We start from the raw sequence: 27,345 nt of genomic DNA, 5'->3' as shown, positions 1-27,345 counted from the left end.
GCTCCCGACATCGTCACCACTAATAAAATTTATTAACCCCTATTCCGCCGCTCCCGACATTGCCGCCACTATACTAAAGTTATTAACCCCTATTCCCCTGCACCCCAACATCGCCCACACTATAATAAATATATTAACCCCTATTCTGCCGCTTCCTAACACCACCGCCACTATAATAAACCTATTAACCCCTAAACCGCAAGCCCCCCACAACAAAATATACTACATTAAACTATTAACGCCTAAACCGGAAGCCCCACACATCGCAATAAACTAATTTAAACTATTAACCCCTAAACTTAACGCCCCTTTAACTTTATATTACAATTACAATTTCCCTATATTAAAGTAAATTAAAACTTACCTGTCAAATTAAAAAGGTAAGTTTAAACTAACAATTAAACTAATATAACTATTAAACTAAAATTAAACTAACTACCAATTAAAGAAAACTCATTACACAGTAAAAAAATCCTAACACTACTATAAAAATTACAAACTATCTAATTACAAAAAATAAAAAATACTAAATTACAAAAAATAACAAACACTAAATTATGAAAAATAACAAACGAAAATAAAAAAGAATTACACCTAATCTAATATCCCTATAAAAATAAAAAAGCCCACCCAAAATAAAAATACCTAACTCCAACAAAAACCTAAGCTTCCCATTGCCCTGAAAATGGCATTTGTATGGGCATTGCCCTTAAAAGGGCCTTAAGCCCTTTTGCATTGCCCTGAAAGGGGCATTTAGCTCTTTTAAGAAAAGCCCAAACCCTAAACTAAAGAAAAAACACCCAAAAAAGTTTAAAAAATCCTAACACTAACCCCCGAAGATCCACTTACAGTTGCTGAAGTCTGGACATCCAGGCAGCGAGAGGTCTTCATGCAGGCGGCTCCATCTTTATCTATTACAGGACCGGCATCTTCTTCATCCCTCCGGAGGCGGAGGTCCAGACGAAGGTCCAAGGCGGAGGTCTAGGCGGAAGTCCAAGGCGTAGGTCCAGGCAGAGGTCCATCGATCCGATATGGAGGTACTCTTCATGCGATCTTCGGCCGCACACTGAGGTTTCAAATGCAATGTACCCCTTTTATACTGGGGGTACCATTGTATTCCTATTGGCTGAAAAAATTGAATCAGCCAATAGGAATTAGGGCTGCTAAAATCCAATTGGCTGTTCAAATCAGCCAATAGTATTCAAGCAGCTCTCATTCTATTGGCTGATTTGATGAAGATGCTGCCTGGATGAATATGGAGCCGCCGGGATGAAGTTCGTTCAAGCGGGACTTCAACAACTGTGAGTACCGAAAGAGGGGTTAGTGTTAGGTTTTTTTGGGGTGTTTTTTTTTTTTTTTTTTTTTTTTTAGATTAGGATGGGAAGTGAATGCCCTTTTCAGGGCAATGGGTAGATTTTTTTTTTTATATAGTTTTTTTATTTTGTGGGTTTGGGGTGGTTTATAATGTTAGCGGGTATTTGTATTTTTTTTAGCAAAAGAGCTGAAATTTTTAGGGCAATGCCCTACAAAAGGCCATTTTAAGGGCTATTGGTAGTTTATTCTAGATTAGGTTTCTTTTATAGTGGGGTGGTTGTTTTTAAAATGGGTATTAGAATAGGAATAATGTTTATTATTTTGGATAATTTGTTTGTTAATTTGTGTAATGTGTTTTCTTTTTCGTTTAAGGTGGGTTTTTATTTTTAGATTAGGGGTTGGGAATTTCATAAAAGAGCTGAATGCCATTTTAAGGGCTGGAAAAAGAGCTGAATGCCCTTTTAAGGGCAATGCCCATACAAATGCCCTTTTTTAGGGCAATGGTTAGATTAGGTTTTACTTTATTTTTATTTTTAATATTTCAATAATGCACCTTAAGATTAATAGGTTTTCATGTGAGCTAACCCGACCACGTTGAAATCTTAATCACAAAACACAATGCGCAAAAAGCATATTTTACATTCCTATGCTCTTCACATACAAAATTATATACTTTTTTTTAGTAAACATATATATCTGACACTGTTCATGTAAGATACATATCTATACATACATATATATATATATATATATATATATATCTTTAGGAAAAGATATACTGGTATATATAGAAATATGTTTTTAAGAATTAATAGAACATATTCTACTATGTGACTAACATTAGAATCTGAAATACACATTTTTCGCACTCCATTGGCTCCTATGGGAGAAGATAACACAGTCACAATATCTTTTTTTCTCGCATCGGGTTTATGTTCTCGCTCCAACTTTTTACTTTTAACTTGCAATACAAGCGCAACCCGACGCATGTAAAAACCCTCTGTCTAGCGGAATGAACTCTCGAGTGTTTGCACTAAATAGCGCTCTATTCGTAATCTAGCAAAATTTAGGCTAAAGGCACATCATTGTGAATAGTACAGAGCTTACTAATTAGCTCAAATGGATTAAAAAAAAAACGGCTAAATCAGCTTTTTATTTTATGCTGCTTTATTGTAAAAACGCTCCAATTTACATCTACTATAAAATTTACTTAATTCTCTTGGTATCTTTTGTCAAAAAAACAGGTAGTTAGTCTCAGAAATATGCACGTGCCCGTAGCACTATATGGTTGCAGTTTTGCATAAATTTAATGCTCCAGACACATGCATGCTGCAATAAAGGTATGTTTTTCAACAAAGAATAATATAAGAACAAAGGAAGTTTGGCATTGGAAGTAAATAAGAAACTTTTAAAAACAAATATGTGCTCACTGGTTTTCTAACCTGTCCTCAGGCCTCACTAAAAGGCCAAATTTTGAGGATATCTGAACTGGAGCGCGGGTGAAATAATCAACTGATTAATAAACATGGTTATTGTACCTGCTCTCACCTAAGTCAATCCTAAAAATTTGGCCTGTTAGGGAGGTCTGAGGACAGGTTTGAAAACCAGTGATCTATCTTAATTATGAAAGAGAAAAATGGTTTTCCTGTCCCTTTAATATATATTCAGTATCTATTGTAATCATAGTATTTCATAAACCTTAAAGGGACAGTAAAGTCATAATAAGACATTCATGATTTACACTGAACATATGATTTTAAACACCTTTCCAATTTACTTCTTTTATTTAATTTGCTTCCTTCTCTTGGTATCCTTTGCTGAAAGTTGTATCTAGGTAAACTCAGGAGGTGGCTGCATATATATACCGATTGTCATTCCTACATGTGTTCAGTTAGAAACCAGTAGTGTATTGCTGCTTCTTCAACAAATGATACCAAGAGAATTAAGCAAATTTGATAATAGAAGTAAACTGGAAAGTTGTTTAAAATTGTATGTTCTACCTAAATCATGAAATAAATTATTTGGGTTTAATGTCCCTTTAATTTAGTCAGAGAGAAACAAATTAGATTAAGGACTCCATGTACTAAGTAGCAATAGTTCCTCACAAGTTAACAAGCAGCAGTCATACATTTGTTCTGGATGATTGATAGGCGACTGGTTTCATGAGATCAGGGGGAGGCGTTGCACAAGGGAATCCATGTGCTAAGGCAACTATAGTCAGGGCTCATACAGTGTCCACTTCCCACTCTCCACAAAAATGAACAGACAGGTTCCCTAGTTAAAGGGATATTCCAGCCAAAATTGGAAACCACATGGGTGCATTTCAGTATTGAACAGAAGCAGTTTTGTAATATACATGCATTAGCAAAAATGCTTCTAATAAAAGCTATAGCTGTTTCAAAAGTGTATTTAAGTATGCACCGTGCACCAGCATTTTAAACACAGCACTTGCTCAGAGAGCCTAAGGTGATTGTACTATCTGGTAATGACTCTATTTGTTAATTGCTGACATAATACAAGCCCCACTGATGATCTGAGCAGCTGTAGTATTTAAAATGTGGGTGCAGTGAGAATATCTAGCTATGCTTCACATGCACATGCAGAGAAAAATGTTAACACTAAAACAGTGATAACTTTTACTAGAAGAATTTTTGCCAATAGATTTATATTGCAAACATATTTCTATTCAAAGATGTAATAAATCTATGTGCATTTAAATTTTGACTGGAATGTCCCTTTAAGAACCTTTTCCACTCTTTATTAAGTACATAGGGGCCCATAGTCACAAAGACTAAACGTGTGGAGAGTTTCTAGAAGATGAGAGCTATCAAAGGTATTAAAAGCAGCTGAGAATTCTTGGAGTGGAAGAGATGTTTGTTTTTGTTATTTTTTTGTTTGTTTTTTTAAAGGAGACACCTTAGAGTTTATGGCAATGTTTAATTTGCACATCTGATCTAAAAACTATTTTTTGTTTGTTGAGAAAAAAAAACAAATTGGAAGGTTATTTCCAATATAATCCCTTAACTGTTTCAGTTCCTATATTGCATTCCTTTTAAAGGGACATAAACACGTTTTAGACACTACAAAATTTTAAAGGGACACTAAATTAAACTGATTCAGATATAGCATGCATTCTAGAAAAAAACGAAAAAAAAAACTTCCCAGTATTCCTCCATTATCAAAACAGGCACATTATTTTTATGTGCACACTTTCTGAAGCTCCAATTCCTACTGAGCATGTGCACAAGGGTGCATCACATGCATTTTGTGATTGGCTGGTGGCTTGTCACATGGTACAAGGGGAGGGAAAATTGGATCAAATTTTGAAATATTCCAGAAAATATCCTACTGCTCATTTCAAATTCAAAGTTAGGGATTTGTATTGTCTTTTATTGTGCATGTGTCAATAATTCAATACTACTGTATTTAGTGGTCCTTTAATATCCATTTTATTATACACAGTAAAAAATATTACAATACACTTTATTTTGCCCACTTTACCTGTAATTTAGCTATGAAACCTGTGGCATAAATTACAAGTGGAGCCCAAAAATACAAGCAATGTGCATGTTCATTGGTTGATAAGTAAAATGGTTAATATTTATCATGCTAAAAATATATGATAAAAATATTCATATTGGATAATGGGAATGCACCAAGTGGATCAATCACTTGGATCAATCACAAACATCCCTTTCAGGTAGGGAAGTTTTCCATTTATTTTTGCAGTATTTAAAAGTGTATTTGCATAATATTAAACACATTTTTTTTTAATATTTAATAATGTGTTTGTATGTGCTTTACTTTAAATATTTAACATCCCAATGCTCTTCACTTAGAAGAAAATGTTCTTTGTATTTTAATTTTTTTTTATTTATATATATATATTAAAAAAAATATATATATATACTGTATATATATTTAAAAGTAAAAATAACATTCTCTTCTATGTGAAGAACATTGGAATATAAAATGTTTATAACTACCTTCCAATTTAGCGATGTAGGGATAATGAAGTGCCTGGTTTTGCGAGCGATAAGTTCTTTTTTTTTTCTTCAGCATGCTCCTTTGAAGTCTATAACACGGCTGCGATATCTGAAGTCCTGAAGTTAGTGTGCAATGGGTTTTACTTTCAACTTGTAATATGTTCGCTAAGTCACCCGCGTTAAATGTTTACTTTCAGTGGTGTTTGCGCGCAAGTGAGAAAAAAAATATTAGCGCATCACTTGTAATTTGACCCATTGTGTTTAATATTCTGGAAACTCTCTGAATGTAAAAATATGTGAGACATAAGCAAATATTTAATATGATAAACTTTGATCAAATAGTTCTTATATTTTTCCCCCAGACTTATTTGACCTAGATATGATATTCAAAATATAGGGAAAGCCCACAAATGTATTTAGTCAACATTACTCTTACCCGTTGTTATATTTTTATATTTACTACTCTTTCTTCTTTCTTTTTATTAAATGGCTGCCAGACTCCTCTTACATTTGTTCCTGTTTCATTGTGCTTGCTCTGTTACTTTTTATGTTGACCAAAATTTGCAAGATCTAAGTTGTGCATCAGTAAAAATAGGATCAAAACACATTTCCTCTCCTATTGGGAAGCAAGCACTTTGTTGAAATGCATCCTACTCAAGAGTTCTCTTGGGGAATTCCTATTACACCGCATAGTTGCACTTACTATGGTAGAGTTTTCCTGCAGATTACCAAGATATTCAATTGGTCTGGCAAAAAAAAAAATCACTTAATTTTTATTCTTTTATATATATATATTTAAGGAAAGCACATAATATTGGTCAAATCAAACAAGTCATTACATTTTAATGTAACTAAATAGGGGAAAATGATAGATTAATACGTATACCATATGGCTTTTCCATTTATTCGTAACTACAATCCTGGTTCTATCAATTATTAAACATTACCATTGCATTTTTAACAGTAGGCAAAAATGAATTTGTAAAGTATAACTAAGATTGAAAAGCCCATAAGCTTAACTGGGAGCACTGGCTGCATATGAAATAAGAAACAGAGAGAAGAAAATGTACCTACTGGAAATTGTAGCTTTTCTAAAGAATGATTTTTTTTTTTTTGTTCAACAAATCTTTTCTATATTGATATGCAAATTAGTTTTTATCTACTTGTCAGGAAAGTTTGCACATCTTTTATTACTAATAAAATAAAATGCTTAAAGATACATTGTGCACACAGATTGCTTTTACAGTTACAGGACATGTTAAAATTATACATTTGTGGAAAAAAATGTTTATCTAATGCCTGACTTTTTTATAGCAAAGCTGAAGACCTTTGAGTACAAAACCTAAAAAAAATAATTGTTTGAATTGCTTATTTATTAAATAGAATTGAAGATTAATAATGTATTTATTACATAACAAATCATTTTAATTACTTAATGATTCTTTTTTAATAAATTGAAGTATTTTTAATATGCTTATTTTATTAATTTACTTTCCTGATTTTTCATATATTTTTAAAATCTCCTGATCTAAACATAATTGGTGGGGGGGAGCCTTCCAATCTGAGGTGAATGTCACAATCTCCAATGTATACACAGACCTAAGCCAATGGGGCAGATGTAGCGTATCACTGAATGCTGACAGCATACGTTGTCGGCATTTAACATTGCACAAGCAGGTCTGGTGAACTGCTTGTGCAATGCCGCCCCCTGCATTAATAAAGGGTGGGGTCGTGGACCACCACTTGAAGAACCTTTCTCACAAAAGAGGCCTCAGCCAAGGCAAAACTATCAAATTTGGAAAATTTGGAAAAATATGTAGAGAGGACCAAGGGACAGCCTTGCAAAGCTGTTCCACAGAAGCTTCATCTTTGAAAGCCCAAGAAGAGGAGACAGCCCTAATGGAATGAGCTGTAATTCTCTCAGGAGGCTGCTGTCCAGCAGTCTCATAAAAAAAACGAATCATGCTTCTCAACCAGAGGGAAAGAGAACCCTTACACTTTCCTGAGAAACAAACAAACAGGGCAGAAGACTGGCGAAATTTCTTTGTAACCTGTATGTAGAATTTTAGCACATGCACAACATCCAAGCTCTGCAACAGACTTTCTTTATGAGAAGAAGGATTGGGACATAGAGGAGTATCAAACAATTTCCTGATTAATATTTCTATCCAAAACCACTTTAAGAAGAAACCCCAATTTAGTATGAAGAACCGCCTTATCCGCAGGAAAGGTAAGGTAAGGCGAATCACACTGCAAAGCCGAGAGTTCCGAAACTCTCCGAGCAGAAGAGATAGCAATAAGAAACAAAACCTTACAAGATAGCAACTTAATATCTATGGAATGCATTGGCTCAAATGGAGCCTGCTGCAAAACTTTAAAAACAAGATTAAGGGGCATATTTATCAAGCTCCGAATGGAGCTTGATGCCCCGTGTTTCTGGCGAGCCTGCACAGCAGTTATGAAGCAGCGGTCACAAAGACTGCTGCTCCATAACCTGTCCACCTGCTCTGAGCAGGCGGACAGACATCGCCGGAAATCAACCCGATCAAGTACGATCGGGTTGATTGACACCACCCTGCTGGTGGCCCATTGGCCACGAGTCTGCAGGGGGCGGCATTGCACCAGCAGCTCTTGTGAGTTGCTGGTGCAATGCTGAATACGGCGAGCGTATTGCTGGCCGTATTCAGTGAGGTCTGTCGGACCTGATCCGCACTGTTTGATCAGGTCCGACAGACCTTGATAAATATGGGCCTAAGGCACCAAGGAGGAACGACAGGTTGAAACACAGGCCTGATTCTGACCAGGGTCCAACAAAAAGATTGAACATCTGGCACATCCGCCAGATGCTTGTGTAACAAAATAGGTAATGCAGACATCTGACCTTTCAGAGAACTGATTGACAACCCTTTCTCCAGCCCTTCCTGGAGAAAAGACAACATTCTAGGAATCCTGACCCTTCTCCAAGAGTAGCCCTTCACACTAAAAAAGGTATTTACGCCATACCTTATGGTACATTTTTTGAGTAATAGGCTTGTGAGCCTGGATTGTGGTCTCAATGACCGACTCAGAAAATCCACGCTTAGACAGAACTAAGCGTTCAATATCCAAGCAGTCTGCTTCAGAGAAATGAGATTTGGATAGAGGAATAGACCCTGGGTTAGAAGGTCCTTCCTCAGAGGCAACCTCCAAGGCGGCCGAGAAGACATCTTCACTAGGTCTGCATACCAGATCCTGCGAGACCATGCAGGAGCTATTAGAATTACCAATGCTCTCTCTTGTTTGATAGGAACAATAACTCATGGAAGGAGCGCAAATGGAGGAAACAGGTATGCTAGACTGAAATCCCAAGGAACCGCCAGAGCATCTATCAGAGCGGCCTGAGGATTTCTTGACCTTTAATCCTACCTTGGAAGCTTGGCGTTCTTCCGAGACGCCATCAGATACAACTCTGGCACCCCCCATTTGAGAGTAAACCTGTAGAACACCTCCGGATAGAGAGCCCACTCCCCAGGATTAAATGTCTGCTCAGGAAATCCCCTTCCCAGTTGTCCACTCCAGGAATGTCAATGGCAGATAGACAAAAATTGTTAGCTTCCGTCCACTGAATAATTCATACCACCTCCTTCATGGCTAAGGAACTCGAGTCCCTCCCTGGTGGTTGATGTAAGCCACTGAGGTGATGTTATCCGACTGAAACCTGATAAACCGGGCTAAGGACAATTGAGGCCAAGCCATCAGAGCATTGTAAATCGCTCTCAACTCCAAGATGTTTATGGGGAGAGCAGACTCCTACCGAGTCCATAGTCCCACACTCTTAAAGTGTCCTAAAAAGGACTGTACAAAAGTGGACAGCATTATATATGATGGTATTCTCACATAGGTAAGCATTATCTGGTCTCTAAAGGATCCCCACTAAGGACTATATTATTTCACTGACGTCATACACTACAACTAATTACATCAATTCAAACTTAAAAAAAGGTTTTGTTCATTGAAGACTGAAATGTATCATAGTCAGAAGCACAAGTTAGTTTGTTTCTTCACTTATGTTAAGACTTTTTTTTAAATTACATGTTCTTTTTCATTTATAGGCTACAATGTTTCAGGGATGCACAGTGTTAAGGGATTAACATAAGCTATTTCACTTTTTCTCTGATAAAAATTTAAGCTGCTTTACATCTGAGAAGAAGAAAAATCGTTAATTAGTATGTGGTGTTTGCAACTGATGTATCCACTGTATGTAAGTTGCACATTCACTAGAGATAACATACTGTAAATAACTTCATTTTACATGATAGATATTGACAGTGACAGTCTAATCTTCATAATGAATACATTAGAGACTCCTGTAGTTTCTAAAAAAAATTATTTATTTTTTTAGCAGATGCCTAAATTTAATGTAGAATGCTGAAATATTTTAGCTCATGTGTTTCAATACAATTCAAAGGTATGCAATTCATTTAGCCTATTTTATTACACAAGTAAATTTTGTTTTGCTAATTGAATGTAACCTTTAGCTTGTAAGGGTATTAACATCGTGGCTATGTAAGAGTACTTAGTTTACATGGTAAAACTATTTTTTGCATTACGGGCTACATTAGAAGTGTAGCGCTAGTTTACAATACAAGTGGCTGGTTTTTGCTACCGTGAGCTTGTAGTAGCAATTAGCGCTTAAAAAATTAACAAGTGGACAGACCTCTGTTTTTAAATGTCCCCCAATTTCCCCCCAAATAATCTGTGTAGTGCCATTACTAAAATAAAAAATATTAGCATCTTTTTTTTTGTTACAAAAACTGCACTAAGCAGTTTTTAAGGGTTATAGTTGGTGGGCGTGGGGTGTTAGAAAAAGAAACGGGACTGAAAAGTGACTTTACATTGCATTCTATGGGAACTGTGTCATCGCTGTAAATAAATATCTACATGCTTATATACATATATATTTAAAGGGATAGTCTAGTCAAAAATAAACTTTCATGATTCAGATAGGGCATGTAGTTTTAAACAACTTTCCAATTTACTGTTATCATTCATTTTGCTTTGCTCTCTTGGTATTCTTAGTTAAAAGCTAAACCTAGGTAGGCTCATATTCTAATTTCATAGCCCTTGAAAGTCGCCTCTTATATGAATGCATTTTGACATTTTTTCACAACTAGAGGGTGTTAGTTGATGTGTGCCATATAGATAACATTGTGCTCATGCCCATGGGGGCCGATTTATTAAGCTCCGTAAAGACCGCTGCTCCATAACTTGTCCGCCTGCTCTGAGGCGGCGGACAGAAATCAACCCGATCGAATACGATTGGGTTGATTGACACCCCCTGCTAGCGGCCAATTGGCTGCGAATCTGCAGGGGGCGGCAACTGCTGGTGCAATGATAAATGCTGACAGCGTATGCTGTCAGCATTTATTGATCTGCGGAGGACATGATACGCTACATCGTATCATTTCCAGTCGCACATTAATAAATATACCCCATGGAGTTACCTAGGAGTGAGCACTGGTTTGCTAAAATGCAAGTCTGTCAAAAGAACTGAAATAAGAAATAAGAGGGCAGTCTGCAGAGGCTTAGATACAAGGTAATCACAGAGGTAAAATGAGTATTAATATAACGTTGTTGGTTATGCAAAACTGGGGAATGAATAATAAAGGAATTATCTATATTTTTAAACAATAAAAATTCTGGTGTAGACTGTCCCTTTAAATTTGCTGCCCATTGCTGTGCAACTTTCCCTCTTCGCTGCGCTGAGACACGGCATGAGAACAAAGCTCCCATTGGAGCCTATGGAAGCACGCTCTCTTGAGCATAATGCTTGCATGCAATGTGAATGCAAGGTCGTGTTCGCATTGCACCCGACTTGTAATACCAGCACACATTTGTGTTCGCTGATATTACAAAGTGGAGCGCAAATATTGCCCTCTCGGAAGCGATATTTTGTCCTCCACTTGTAATCTGGTCCTAAATTAGTTAAATACAAACAATAACAATTACAGTTACCTTACTATTGTTGTCTATAGAGCTGAAACTACTGTAATCCAAAGACCTTTTTATATATTTTTTAATTCTAACGATGCATTCACTAATTTTCAGTTCCCAGGTTCTGCTAAAATCGATGTAGATTTGCTTGTGTCTAAACAAAGGATGTCTATGCACGAAATGACCTGCAGAGCTATGTAATTACAGGTGTTGTCATGTTGCTGGTCCCTCTGTGCATGTGCACCATTCAATGTTATTATGCATTTCAAAGTTTATATACTTCTCATCAAATAACTGGATAGAGCTGTTTTAAGCCATTTTCCTACTATCTTCATACATATGAGATCAAAATAATCATATCATGACTGTTTAAAAAATAAAATAAAAACATATCTGTGTAAAGCTGACAAGAAAATACCACATCTGTACAGTGGGGGAAAAAAGTATTTAGTCAGCCACCAATTGTGCAAGATCTCCCACTTAAGAAGATGAGAGAGGCCTGTAATTTTCATCATAGGTATACCTCAACTATGAGAGACAAAATGTGGAAACAAATCCAGACAATCACATTGTCTGATTTGGAAAGAATTTATTTGCAAATTATGGTGGAAAATAAGTATTTGGTCAATATCAAAAGTTCATCTCAATACTTTGTTATATATCCTTTGTTGGCAATAACAGAGGTCAAACATTTTCTGTAAGTCTTCACAAGGTTGTCACACACTGTTGCTGGTCTGTTGGCCCATTCCTGCATGCAGATCTCCTCTAGAGCAGTGATGTTTTGGGGCTGTCGCTGGGCAACACGGAATTTAAACTCCCTCCAAAGGTTTTCTATGGGGTTGAGATCTGGAGACTGGCTAGGCCACTCCAGGACCTTGAAATGCATCTTATGAAGCCACTCCTTCGTTGCCCGGGCGGTGTGTTTGGTATCATTGTCATGCTGAAAGACCCAGCCACGTTTCATCTTCAATGCCCTTGCTGATGGAAGGAGGTTTGCACTCAAAATCTCACGATACATGTCCCCATTCATTCTTTCATGTACACGGATCAGTCGTCCTGTTCCCTTTGCAGAGAAACAGCCCCAAAGCATGATATTGCCACCCCCATGCTTCACAGTAGGTATGGTGTTCTTTGGTTGCAACTCAGCATTCTCTCTCCTCCAAACACAACGAGTTGTGTTTCTACCAAACAGTTCTACTTTGGTTTCATCTGACCATATGACATTTTCCCAATCCACTTCTGGATCATCCAAATGCTCTCTAGCATACTTCAGACGGGCCCGGACATGTACTGGCTTAAGCAGGGGGACACGTCTGGCACTGCAGGATCTGAGTCCCTGGCGGCGTAGTGTCTTACTGATGGTAGCCTTTGTTACGTTGGTCCCAGCTCTCGGCAGGTCATTCACTAGGCCCCCCGTGTGGTTCTGGGATGTTTGCTCACCGTTCTTGTGATCATTTTGACCCCACGGGGTGAGATCTTGCATGGAGTCCCGGATCGAGGGAGATTAGCAGTGGTCTTGTATGTCTTCCATTTTCTAATTATTGCTCCCACAGTTGATTTCTTCACACCAAGCTGCTTGCCTATTGCAGATTCAGTCTTCCCAGCCTGGTGCAGGTCTACAATTTTGTTTCTGGTGTCCTTCGACAGCTCTTTGGTCTTCATCATAGTGGAGTTTGGAGTGTGACTGTTTGAGGTTGTGGACAGGTGTTTTTTTTACTGATAACAAGTTCAAACAGGTGCCATTAATACAGGTAATGAGTGGAGGACAGAGGAGCCTCTTAAAGAAGAAGATACAGGTCTGTGAGAGCCAGAAATCTTGCTTGTTTGTGGGTGACCCAATGCTTATTTTCCACCATAATATGCAAATAAATTCTTTCCAAATCAGACAATGTGATTGTCTGCATTTGTTTCCACATTTTGTCTCTCATAGTTGAGGTATACCTATGATGAAAATTACAGGCCTCTCTCATCTTCTTAAGTGGGAGAACTTGCACAATTGGTGGCTGACTAAATACTTTTTTGCCCCACTGTATATATAAAAAATATATATTTTACCTCCAGATTTCTTAATTGCTGTGTGGATAGTTATTAATTAGCTACTATCATCTGCATCCAGCCAATCATAAGTGTTGAGCTCACACTTTGTTATGTCCTGAGATTTCATTGTGAATTAAATAAAGTGTATGTGCCTGCTCATGCCAGATGCACTATCCCTTTGCATGTCATGGAACAAGCATCCTGATTGGCTGCTTAAAGTCCCTTTACAATGGAACTTGGCTACTGATGAAATTTTGAGCTAAATATCTTCCTTTTTAGCATTCAGATGTTTGTGTGATATTTTCTAGTCATCTTTTTACAATGTTGCATCACTTTCAAATGATTCAGCATTTTGGTAACATTTCCTTTTAAATAATGCATTTATTTCTAATTTTAAAGGCTTATTTTATGTTTAGTTTCACTGTCTCGTTCTTATTGATACTTATTAATTACTAGGTGATAAGCCATCCCAGAGGGCAGTCTATTTAAAAAACAAAACAAAAAAAAACTACAAACCCCAAAGCTAAAATTAATCAAAATAAAAAATGTAAAATTACAGAAAAAAATAAACAAAGCTATCCAAAATAAAAAATTTAAACCTGAACTATTATCCCTATAAAAAATCCCCCCAAAATAAAAACACCCCCTAATCTAATACTAAACTATATAGAAATTATTTTAAAACCTAACACTTTATTGAGCAAATATATAGACGAAAAAAATTACCAAAAATTGGACATATAAAGAGATGGGGATATCACAACCACCTCAAATGATGTGATTATATAAAACAATATTAATTTAAAAACAAAAGGGCCATGTGTTCAGAGCAGAGGTTATTAAGAGTAGAGGGTAGAGAGGAAAAGCAGCAATCATACAAGCACGATGCAGCCAGACTATGCGCTCAAAGGCATCCTCCTGCCTGTGTACTGCTTTGATTGAACACAGTCAGACGATTTCTAACTCAATCCCTGTAACTATTGCCCACATTCCAAGCATACACTGTTATGGTATATAACTTAAGCAGAGTGACACAAACATACTGACATAATACATGCCAATGGTAATAGATTATTATTGGCAATCTTTTTACTTATGTGAGAGCAAAATCTATGTCACAAGTGTGCTAAATAACGATCTTAGCAAGATCGCAACAGTGTAGCAAAAAGTTAGTAGTTACAACCACTCTAACTTCAACTCTCTCTGGCCACGCCCCGACGCGTTTCATCACTCGTACGTGACTTCATCAGGGCTCTTTAACTGCCCTTAAAAGGGCAATCAGCTCTTTTCCAGCCCAAAAAACCCTAATTTAGAAAAAAAGCCACCCCAAAAAATAAAAAAAAAGCCTAAGACTAAGACCCAAATAGGTACTCACCATTCCTGAAGTCCGGCGGAGAAGGTCTTCTTCCAGGCTGCTCCATCATCTTCTATCTTCATCTGTAAAAAAGACGGATCAGAGGTGCGGAGCTGTCTTCCCCGATGTGTGGATCCTCATCAGTGGTCCTCAGCGGCGGCAGCGTTCTTCGGCGGTGTGGAGGCTCCTCTTTATCCAATGTCCCTCGTACACTGAAGATTGAATGCAAGGTACTGCATTCAATTTGGGGTACCATGCATTCCTATTGGCTGAAATTTTGAAATCAGCCAATAAGATTTTAGTAGCTCTCATCCTATTGGCTGATTTCAGAATTTTAACCAATAGGAATGCAAGGTACCTTGCATGTAATCTTCAGTGTGCGGCATACGATCACATGAAGAGGAGCTCCACGCCACTTTGGACCGCTGCCGCTAGAGACCGTCGCTGAGGACCACCGCTGAGGATCTGTGCATCAGGAAAGCCAGCTCCGCACCTCCGCTCCATGCCGCCTTCTCTCTGGATGAAGATAGAAGATGGTAGAGCCACCTGGAAGAAGACCTTTTCCACTGGACTTCAGGAACGGTGAGTACCTATTTGAGGGTTAGACTTTTTTTTTGTTTTTATTTTTAAGATTAGGGATTTAACAGGCTTTTAAAAGAGCTGAATGCCATTTTAAGGGCAATGCCCATACAAATGCCTGTTTAGGTTTTTTTTTTATTTTGGGGGTATGGTGGGTGGGGAATTTTTACTGTTAGGGGGGACTTAGTATTTTTTAAACATAAAAGAGCTGTTTAATTTAGGGCAATGCCCTACAAAAGGCCCTTTTAAGGGCTATTGGTAGTTTAGTTTAGGTTAAGTGGTGTTTTTGTTTTGGGGGGCTTTTTATTTTTATAGGGATTATGTTTATTTTTTTATTTTTGATAATTTAGTTTTTTTCTTTAATGTTAGATTATTTTTTGTAATTTAATGGATTTTTTATTTTAACTTTAATTTAGTAGTAATTGGGGTTACTTTAGGGGGTGTTAGGTTAGGGGGCTTAATAATTAACTTAGTTATTTGTGTTGTGGCGGCTGGCGGTTTAGGAGTTAATAGATTAATTAGGTTTATTGGGATGTGGGGGGTTGGCGGTTTAGGGGTTCATTTGGTTTATTGCGATGTGGGCGTTTGTCTGTTTAGGGATTAATAGTATAATTAGTTAGTTGCCGTTGTAGGGTTTGGCGGTGTAGGGGTCAATATTGTAATTTATTTAGTTGGCGTTGTGGGGGTTTGGCGGTGTAAGGGTTAGGTAGTTTCTGTTGTGGGAGTTTAGCGATTTAAGTGTTAGCTTTTTCTTGTTAATACTTAGTACGTGCGGTTATGTTTATTTTATTTTTTTAATACTTTGTGCGGACAGTTAGTTTTATTTTTTTTATACTTCGTGCGGGCGGTTAATTTTTTTTTCTTAATACTTAGTGCGGGCTTTTTTTTTTATTTCATGCAGGCAACTGGGTTTTTTTTTTAAGGCTTTGTTTGCCTATGCTGCATACAGGTGTGCAGCTTTGCTGCATCCAGGTGGCTTATTTTGGCTAGCATGCAGCCAACATTCCTTTGAGGATGCGTGCGCAACTGGCGGCAGCAACGGACGTGTTACAAACCCGATTATAGTATAGATAATATATCTGTCTTTAAATCCAAGTGGTAGTTTTGGTTTAATTTATTTATTTAAAAGTAGCAGGCAATTTACTATGTCCCTCTTTTTTCTTTATAACTGATAAAATAGTCCTTTCCTAACTTATTTATAAATACTCTATCATTGGCATTTATTAGTCAGAACTGTTTTTTTTTTCATGATAACACTTTCATTTTATTTATTTATTTTTATGATCTGACATTTAAGAGACTTTTAATAGATTTTAAACCAGGATAAACCATTTTTTTTTTTGAAAATTGCATGCATATAATTAACAACACAGTTCCTTCACTAACACATTCCATTCTGTAATTTATTGATCCCTAAATGTGTATTTTGCTGTTTAAAAAATGTGATGAAAAAGTTCTCTGTTTTAAACACATTCTAGTATAATCCTCAAAATACTGCAGAACAATTATTTACATTTTACATGTAATTGTATTTGTGTGGGCAGGTAATGAATACATAATATTTCTTCTATTTCTAGTGTGTATTCTATACAGATATTTATCATTTCTGTATAGAACATTTTATGCAAAACTGTTTATTCTGTGAAATTATTATTTACTGTATACCAATGTTCTAAATTAAACCAATATTTTTTTCCATGAAAAAACAGTAAAGTAATGAATTTCACTTTAAACTTTTTTTGTTTAAATTGATTAAAATATTTATTATTCAACACTTTCTATTTTGATTATAATTCCAGAAATACAGACTTCCAGATGACATGTTTCAGTCTTAAACAACAGCCACAAAAATATATCTGCAAACTGAGGTACAGTGCTTTTGCATTTTATTTTCTGTCATTGCTGATCTACAATCATTTACTAAAACTAAGTTATAAGTTTAGTTTTGAATAGTTAAAAACAGAGGTTTTTGATTTCTTTGTTATAGTGCAGATTACAGTTCAAAGATTTCTGTCCTTTGTAGGTATAATTTTTCTGTCACCACATCTATAACAATGCGTAGGCTGTGATCGCTAAATTACCAACAATCAGTGGTTTGCAAATCATTATTATTCAAAAGTCTCTATTTTTTATATTTTGCCAAAAATGTGTTTTTATAACTTGTTATTACTTACTTTGTTGTAGGAGCCACATTTAGTAACTTGTTTTTTTAACTTGTTTTTCAAAAGCAAATCAGGAATTGAATACAACAAATACATATACTATGATAACATGTTTGTGTGTATTGATATGGGTGGGTAACCAGACATACAATATTAAAAAAAAAATATTATTGTCACTCCTCTTTTTCAGATATGAGGGGTCTCATAACTTTCTGTGTAAATTAGATTCTGGTTTCCAGGATGCCCCCCTTTTTTTCACCATTTTGCTTATTTTCCAAAATGAGCACGGAAGTATTAATCAGGGGCTTTCTCAGTGAGCCAAACAGAATTATTGCAGCTTTAATAGTGTAATTACGTCTTGTGCATGGATCAACCAAATGTCTAAAATATTGGTGTAACCATGTCAGAAATACCAAGTTCCAGTGCCAAAGAATATTAGAGACTGCTTATCTTCTTCAATAAATGAATGGAAATCTAAAACCCCCTGAACTATTCAGGCAATAGAAAAAAGTGAATCCTGAATATTCCCCTCTGGATTTTTTTCATGGAACTACTTTTCATTTATTTATGATACTGCTCTGATATTTAAGTGACGTTTCATAGACTTTAAACCAGGATAAAACAAAATTTTTGGAAAAAATACATGCATGTAATAGTTTCTTAAAGGGACATTCCAGTCAAAATTTAAAATGCACGTACTGTCGATGAATTACATTTTCAATATTTGCAATATAAATGTACTGGCAAAAATGCTTCTACTAAAATTTATCACTGTTTTAGTGTTAGCATTTTTCTCTGCACGTGCATGTGAAGCATAGCTAGATATTCTCAGTGCACCAGCACTTTAAATACTGCAGCTGATCAGAGTGCCAGTGGGGCTTACATCATGTCAGCAATTAACAGATTGAGTCATTGCCAGATGGTACAAGTACCTTAAGCTCTCTGAGCAAGTGCTGTGTTTAAAATGCTGGTGCACGGTGCATACTTAAATACACTTTTGAAACAGCTATATCTTTGATTAGAAGCATATTTGCTAATACATTTATATATTACAAAACTTATTCTATTCAAAACTGAAATGCACCTATGTGGGTTCCAATTTTGGCTGGAATTTTCCTTGAAATAATACATGCCATATTGTAATTTATTGTTCTCTAAATGTGTATTTTTGCTGTTGTTTAAAATGTAATGAAAAAGTTCTTTGTTTTAATCAACTTCTAGGATAATCCTCAAAATACTAGCTAGCAATTATTTTCATTTTACATAGTTTTATTAGTGTGGACAGGTAATGAGTGCATAACATTTCTACAAATGTCAAAATAGAAGTTAGAGAAAAAGAGTTACCCATAGGCACTCACTATGTAAGTTGTATTATACCCTGGGACCCCCCCCCCCACTCTCTTGTTTGTGTTTAGAAGAGTGCATGGGAATATGATTGAGATTTAATGTAATACTCAGTTCAGCATCTTCCTATTTCTTTTTTATCACATTTCTACAAATGTGTATTCTTTACAGATATTTATCAATTCTATATAGAATATTTTATGCCCAACTGGAAGAATGCATATATACCCAACCTTTTTTTAGTTTTTAGACTTTTTTAACGAAAATTTCTATAGTTTAATATATATATATATAGATATATATATATATATATATATATATATATATATATACACTCACTGGGCACTTTTTTAGGTACACCTGTTCAATTGCTTGGTAACACAAATTGCTAATTAGCCAATGACATGGCAGCAACTCAATGCATTTGGTGAAGACGGCTTGCTGAAGTTCAAACCGTGCATCAGAACGGGGAAGAAAGGGAATTTAAGTGACTTTGAACGTGGCATGGTTGTTAGTGCCAGACGGGCTGGTCTGAGTATTTAAAAAAATGCTAATCTACTGGGATTTTCACGCACAACCATCTCTAGGGTTTACAGAGAATGGTCCAAAAAGAGAAAATATTCAGTTGTGTGGACAAAAATGCCTTGTTGATGTTAGAGACCAGAGGATAATGGGCAGACTGGTTCGAGATGACAGAAAGGCAACAGTAACTCAAATAACCTCTCTTTACAACCAAAGTATGCAGAATACCATCTCTGAACGCACAACACGTCGAACCTTGAAGCAGATGGGCTACAGCAGCAGAAGGCTACAATTCACACAGGCTCACCAAAATTGGACAATAGAAGATTGGAAAAACATAGCCTAATAAGTCTTGATTTCACCTACGACATTCAGATGATAGGTTCAGAATTTGATGTAAACAACATGAAAGCATGGATCCATCCTGCATTGTATCAACAGTTCAGGCTGGTGGTGGTGTTGTAATGGTGTGGGGGATATTTTCTTGGCACACTTTGGGCCCCTTAGTACCAATTGAGCATTGTTTAAATGCCATGGCCTACATGAGTATTGTTGATGACCATCTCCATCCCTTTATGACTACAGTGTACCCATCTTCTGATGGCTACTTTCAGCAAGATGATGCACCATGTCACAAAGCTCAAATCATCTCAAACTGGTGTCTTGAACATGACAATGATTTCACTGTACTCCAATGGCATTCACAGTCACCAGATCTCAATCCAATAGAGCACCTTTGGGATGTGGTGGAAAGTGAGATTCTCATCATGGATGTGCAGCTGACAAATCTGCAGCAACTGCGTAATGCTATCATGTCAATATGGACCAAAATGTCTGAGAAATGTTTCCAACACCTTGTTTAATCTATGACACAAGAATTAAGGTAGCTCTGAAGGCAAAAGGGGCTCCAACCTGGTACTAGCAAGGTGAACCTAATAAAGTGGCCGGTGAGTGTATATTATGTGGAGCATAAAAAACATCTCCCAATATAATTTCAACCACAGACATTAGTCCAGTAACTACTATTAATATATCAAACAGTTGGAAAAATCCAACAAAGTTACACATTTAGATGGAGCAAACAATCAGCTCTTAGAAATTTAAATGTAGAAAGGATCAGAATCTGATCACGTTTACCCTTTTGAAAAGTTGGACACAAGCCCCTGAATTAAATTAAATGTCATTCTATATTCTGGCTACAATAATGTATAATTAATTATGCAATAACTAGGAAATTAACTAAAGCCAAATCCAGGGAGTGTGGGGAATTGTTTCCCTACAAAAAAAATGCTGTAATCATAGAGATCATCAAGTTATGAATTAATGTACTAGCATAGCATACATGTAAGTAATATGAATCTAGTCTCATTCCAATTACTTGTAACAGTACAAGGTATGAAGTACTGTGTATTTAAAATCCAAACATTGAAGAAACAAGCATTGGATAAAACCAATTGAAGGAATGAATAACTTACACAAAATGTGAATAGTACCTAATATGATTTGCCAGTGAAGCATCCTCCAGGAATGAGAAGCTCTGTAATTGCTGGATACGTGGGCTTGCTTGATTTTCTATGCTGTTTCAAGCAGGACAAAAATAAACAACACAATTGTATTCAGCAAAAGTTAAAGAGGCAGCAGACATAAATACAATTATTATGCTGAAAATGCAATAAAAGCATATTGCAAAGGATGTTTACACACTAAGAAAACGAGAGCCTATATTCTATGACAATACAGCTCTTTATCAGGAATCAATCCAGCCAACGTAAATTTCCATACCACCTTACCAGGGGTATAAGGGCACTGATACTGAATCTATCTGTAGTTTGCTACTATGCCAGCAGAGGGAAATAATACAAATGTTGGCATGTTATAAGCATAATTCACATTACAAAATGTTAAACAAATATTTTGTGTGAAGTAACCCTTCTGGGCAAGTAATTATCCAGATTCCGTTTATGAGGTTTGCTTGTACAAATTAGAACCTGCGTGGGTTCTTGTAAAGTAAAAAAAAAAAATCAATTGGGGCATTATTGCATTGAATATAATTATTGGTAAGGAAAAAGATTTTCAATAAACTAGACTGCATTGTATCTGAGTATATTTGCACCATGTTCATATGAGAGGAGAGAATATATCTCTTGTTCCATTTTAATGGAGATTTTCAGGAGTGAATGTTCATAGTGGAGAAGGAGTCATGACTGAGTGGTCATTTCATGAATCTATATACAAATAATATTTCTTTGTTGTGTGGTTTGTTTGTCAGTGCTTTGCCTGAGCATGATGTTCTTGTATTATCAATGAGCTGTCATCTTCTTTACCTGTATCTTTTTGCGCTTATAACTGTATTGAGCATTTCTTCTTTTTAATCTTGGTAAGTGACTTTAAAAAAAATGTCTTTAGCTTACACATCAGTGCACCTGCTTTTGAACATTCAAAAAAAATGATGAGAAGATTGCCAAACTAACCTCTCTCAACTGTTCATAAAGCTTAAGTGAAGTTTCCCGTTGTCTTACGTCTTTGGTCATTGACTGATGGGCACAGTTGTTAGATTACACCTTTTGATAAAGATTTTTCAAATTCTTTGATTAATAAATATGAGTACTGTTTCAGTAAACATTTTACTGTAAGGTAATTTTTTTAAAAAAAAAATGTGTGATTCAGCTAGTGCATGTAATTTTAAACAACTTTCCAGTTTACTTTTTTAAACCTAATTTGTTTAATTTTCTTGTCAGTCTTTGTTGAAGAGAATACCTAGATATGCTCAGGATTAGGAAAGCAATACTGGGAGCTAGGTGCTGAATGGTGGCTGCACATTTATGACTCTTGTCATTTGCTCACCTGATGTCTCCATCTAGCTTCTAGTAGTGCATTGCAAAGTATAACAAGAGAATGAAGCAAATTGGATAACAGAAGAAAGAAGAAAAAATGTTTAAAATTGTATGCTCTATCTCACTGGTTTTCCAACCTGTCCTCGGGCTTCCCCACCAGGTCATTATTACCTTGGGTGATAGCAGGTTAACCATGTTTACTAATCAGCTGATTATTTCACCTGTGCTCCAGTTCTGATATAATCAAAATCTGGCCTGTTAGGGAGGCCTGAGGACAGGTTTGAAAATCGGAATCATTAAAGGGACATGAAACCACAATTTTTTTTCATGATACATTTAGAGCATGCAATTTTAAAAAACGTTTGAATTTGCTTCAGTTATCTAATTTGCTCCATTCTCATAGTATCCTTGGTTTAAGAAGCAGCAATGCACAATTTGGTGCTAGCAGAACTCATTTGATGAGCGAATAACATAGGGCATATTTGTGCAGCCACCAATCAGCAGCTCCTGAGCGTACCTAGGTATTGTTTTAATAAAAGGATACCAAGAGAAACAAACAAGTTAGATAATAGGGGGCCTATCTATCAATCTCTGTATGGAGCTTGAAGCCCCGTGTTTCTGGCGAGCCTTAACCTGCTCCAAAACCCTGTCCGCCTGCTCTGAGGAGGCGGACCGACATCGCCGCAATTCAACCCGATCGAATACGATCGGTTGATGACATCCTCCTGCTAGCGGCCGATTGGCCTCGAATCTGCAGGAGGCGGCGTTGCACCAGCAGCTCACAAGAGCTGCTGGTGCAATGCTGAATGTGGAGAGCGCATTGCTCTCTGCATTCAGCGAGGTCTGTCGGACATGATCCGCAATGTCGGATCATGTCCGACAGGCCTTTCATAAATAGGCCCCTAGAAGTAAATTGGAAAGTTGTTTAAGGTTGCATGCTCTATCTGTATCATGAAAGAAAACATTTGGATTTAATGTGAATATACTTTTATGATGTATTTAGTACAATTTTCCTTTTATGTAACAAATAAATACAATTTGTTGGTTTTGTCAATACCACTGAGTTTATATAATTTAATAGGAACCTCCATGTTTGCACCTAGGTTTTCCACATTAACTAATTTTCTGCTGAGAAATATAAAACAGGGAGTAAAAAAGAATATGCAAACAAGGCATCTATTACTATATTTAGAAACTGATATACTTTACAGAAATGAGACCTTTACAAGTATATGTTCAATATTTAAAGAGACATGAAACTCCAAATTTTTCTTTTGTGATTCATTTAGAGCATACTATTTTTTTTAAAGAGTTTCTAATTTACTTTCCTTATCAAATTTACTTTGTTGTATTCTTTGTTGAAGAGATACATAGGTAGGTAGCCTGCACATTTCTAAAGTAGTACATGGCAGAATACTGCGGCCACCTAGTGTTCTTATAAATATAGGGGCAATGGGTATCTTAGGGTTTTTTTAGAGTTAGGTTTTTTATTTTGGGGGGTAAGTTGGGTGGTGGGTTTTACTGTTAGGGGGACTTTGTATTTTTTTTTACAGGTAAAAGAGATGTTTAACTTACGGCAATACCCTACAAAAGGCCCTTTTAAGGGCTATTGGTAGTTTATTGTAGGCTAGGGGTGTTTTTATTTGGGGGGGGGATTTTTTTTTTTTCTTTTTAAAGACACGATGAGTCCACGGATTTCATCCTTACTTGTGGGATTTCACCTCCTGGTCAGCAGGAGGAGGCAAAGAGCACCACAGCAGAACTGCTATATATAGCTCCTCCCTTCCCTCCCACTCCTGTCATTCTCTTTGCCTACGTTAGTGATAGGAAGAGGTAAAGTGAGGTGTTAGAATTAGTTTCTTCAATCAAGAGTTTTTTATTTTTAAAGTAGTGTCAGAGAGTGCTGCTTTGTTCTGGGGTGTAGCCGTAGTCCATATCAGTCTCTACAGTAGAGCTTTTGGTGGCTTTAGAGCAGTAGGAACTGGTGGGACATAATTCTCACTGCGCCTCCTATTTATGCTGCCCTAATCCAGATAGCCTAAGCGCATGTAACTCAGGATTATCTTCTTCCACAGGGCTATGGGAGGGAGAGGACCTCTTAAACCTGCTGGACTGTCCTGCTGTCGGACAGCATTCAAGGTAAGTACTAACTTTGTTTATTCTGGGGAAGACATAGACTCATAGACAAGTGGGCACTTTATCTTTATTGAGGTTTACATAAGGAGGCTGGGGATTCGTTTTTTATTACTCAGCTCTTATGTTGGGACATTACTCTCCTCTTGGAATGAGTTTTTTTTTATTGGCAGCTACAGGTGCAGGCACTGGGGCTGGGAGATTGCTCTATTATGGTGGTTCCGTTTTTTTCCCTGAGTCCCGGTCGGGTAGTATATTTTGAGTACGCCCACGATGGGCGGGGCTTCAGTTTTGCGTGCTGGTGTTTTCAGTGTGCAGTTTTAGCCGACAGGAGTGGACGTCTTCGCTCTGTAGCTCTACAACCGCATGGTTAGCTTATTATTTATGCAGGCGGTTGTAGCGCTGTTGTTCCCCTGAGCTTCCGGATCATATGTGAGTGAGTCCAGGAAAGGGGTTTCGTTTGGCAGGTAGGCGCCTCAGTAAAATTGCTGAGGTGTGGAAGTGTCTGATTATAGCTTAGTATAACTGCTGGGATACACTCTTTTAACACAGTAAAGGAGTTGTGGTTTTATTATTTAAAGGCACAGTATTGTTTTCTTTTTTTGGCATAAAATTTTATGGGATAATTTGATTTATTTTTCCTATGCACATATTTTTCCTTTGGGAGATTTTTTTTTTAAAGAAAAAAAAAAGTTTTTTATTTTTTTGTCTCTTTTTGTGATTTGAGATGGACTTAGAGGCTGTTACTTGCTCCATGTGTTTGGATGCCAATGTGGAACCACCAATTCCTTTCTGTTCCTCATGTAATTGAGAGGGCTTTACATTATAAAGAGAAGATTTTTCATGAGCAAAATTTTTCTAAAGCAGATGATTCTCAGGATAATACTGAGATTCAGAGTAGGCCGCAGCTTTCTCCCCAAGCGTCCCAAGATTTAACGCCCGCTCAAGCAGTGCCCTGTACTTCTACTCAGTGATTGCTGGCATTACTTTAAAGGACATAGCTACAGTTATGTCTTCCACAATTTCTGATGCATTGTCTGCTTTTCCTATGCTACAAGGCAAACGTAAAAGGAAGGACAACCACGTAGTAAATGAGTTTTCTGATATTGTGGTAGCAATCTCGGGGGTACCCTCTCGGGAACTGAGTTGGAGGGTATGGAGGTTCTATTAGAAGGCAAAGTTTCAGACTCAGAAGGTTCAATACCTTTGACTGATTCAGAGGTTGTTTCTTTCAGGTTCAAACTAGAACACCTCCGTCTGTTGCTCAGGGAGGTTTTAGTTACTTTAGATGACTGTGATTCTACAGTAGTGGTCGCTCCTGCGAAGTCAAGCAAGTTGTATAGATATTTTGAAGTTCCCTCTTACTCAGACGTTTTTCCAGTACCGAAGCGGACTTCGGAGATTATTTCCAAAGAATAGGAGAGACCAGGTATTCCTTTTTCTCCATCTCCTATTTTCAAGAAGATGTTTCCTATAGCGGACGATGTCAGGGAAACTTGGCAGACGGTGCCTAAGGTGGAAGGAGCTATTTCCCCTCTAGCCAAGTGAACTACTATTCCCATTGAGGATAGTTGTGCTTTTAAGGATCCCATGGACAAGAAATTGGAGGGTCTACTTAAAAGGATTTATGTTCACCAGGGTCTGCTATTGCAGCCAGCCTCGTGCATTGCTACGGTCACTAGTGCAGCAGCTTATTGATTTGATGCTTTGTCTAAGTCTCTCAGAACTGAAACCTCTTTAGAGGAGATCCAAGATAAGATTAAAGCTCTGAAGTTGGCTAATACCTTTATTACAGATGCTTCTCTGCAAATTACTAAATTAGCAGCTAAAACTTCAGGGTTTTCTATTCTTGCCCGCAGAGCTTTATTGTTAAAACCTTGGTCTGTGGACGTGTCATTCAAGTCTAAGCTTCTGGCTATTCCTTACAAAGGAAAGACCTTGTTTGGACCTGGCCTGAAGGAAATTATTTCTGACATTACGGGAGGTAAGGATCATCTCCTTCCTCAGGATAAGAGAAATAAACAAAAAAGGATGACAAAGTAATTTTCGTTCCTTTCGTAATTTCAAGGGAAATTCTTTCTCTTCCTCCTCCAAACAAGAGGGGAGCAATTCGCAATCTAAGCCTACTTGGAAACCCAACCAGCCTTGGAACAAGGGTAAACAGTCCAAGAAGCATGCTGCTGACTCCAATACAGCATGAAGGGCATGCCCCCGATCTGGGACCGGATCTGGTGGGGAGTAGACTTTCTTTCTTCGTTCAGGCTTTGGTGCAAGATGTTCAGGATCCCTGGGCTATAGAGATAGTGTCCCAGGGATACAAACTGGAGTTCAAGAATTTTCCTCCCAGAGGAAGATTTCTTCTTTCAAGATTATCTGCAAACCAGATAAAAAAAAGAGGCATTCTTACATTGTGTAAGAGACCTCTCCTCTCTGGGAGTTATTGTTCCCGTTCCAGCACTAGAACAGGGGCAAGGGTTTTATTCAAATCTGTTTGTAGTTCCCAAAAAAGAGGGAACCTTCAGACCTATATTAGATCTCAAGAGTCTAAACAAGTTGCTCAGAGTTCCATCATTCAAGATGGAAACTATTCGGACCATTCTTCCATTGATCCAGGAGGGTCAATTTATGACGACAGTGGATTTGAAGGATGCATACCTTCATGTTCCTAGACACAGAGATCATCACAAGTTCCTAAGGTTTGCTTTTCTGGACCAGCACTTTCAGAATTTTCACAAAGGTTCTGGGGTCTTTGCTGGTGGTTCTAAGACCACGGGGCATTGCGGTGGCACGTTATCTAGACAATATTCTGATTCAGGCGCCATCTTGTCAACAAGCAGGGTCCCATACCGACATTGTGCTATCCTTCCTGAGTACTCACGGGTGGAAAGTAAATCTGGAAAAGAGTTCTTTAATCCCAAAAGTAAGGGTGACTTTCCAGGGAACTGTAATCAATTCTATATCCATGAAGATTTTTCTGACAGAGGTCAGGAAATCAAAGATTCTAAATACCTGTCAAACTCTTCAGTCCAATCCTCGGCCATCAGTGGCCCAGTGCATGGAGTTAATCGGACTGATGGTGGCGGCAATGGACATCATTCCGTTTGCTC

At 37.2% G+C, this 27,345-nt stretch overlaps 1 protein-coding gene across 3 annotated transcripts in view; it reads left to right on the top strand.

The window, feature by feature from the left end:
- TAFA2 (TAFA chemokine like family member 2) overlaps positions 1-27,345 on the top strand; it is a 502,683-nt gene that overhangs the window by 205,690 nt on the left and 269,648 nt on the right. For all 3 annotated transcript variants that reach the window (XM_053716749.1, XM_053716750.1, XM_053716751.1), the window contains one exon: positions 17,043-17,111. The gene's annotated coding sequence lies outside the window, so the exon portion shown is untranslated. The remainder of the gene's footprint in view (positions 1-17,042; positions 17,112-27,345) is intronic.

The sequence above is a fragment of the Bombina bombina genome, chromosome 6, assembly GCF_027579735.1.
Source record: "Bombina bombina isolate aBomBom1 chromosome 6, aBomBom1.pri, whole genome shotgun sequence".
Taxonomy (NCBI): Eukaryota; Metazoa; Chordata; class Amphibia; order Anura; family Bombinatoridae; genus Bombina; species Bombina bombina.
This window is presented reverse-complemented; position numbering and strand designations above follow the sequence as displayed.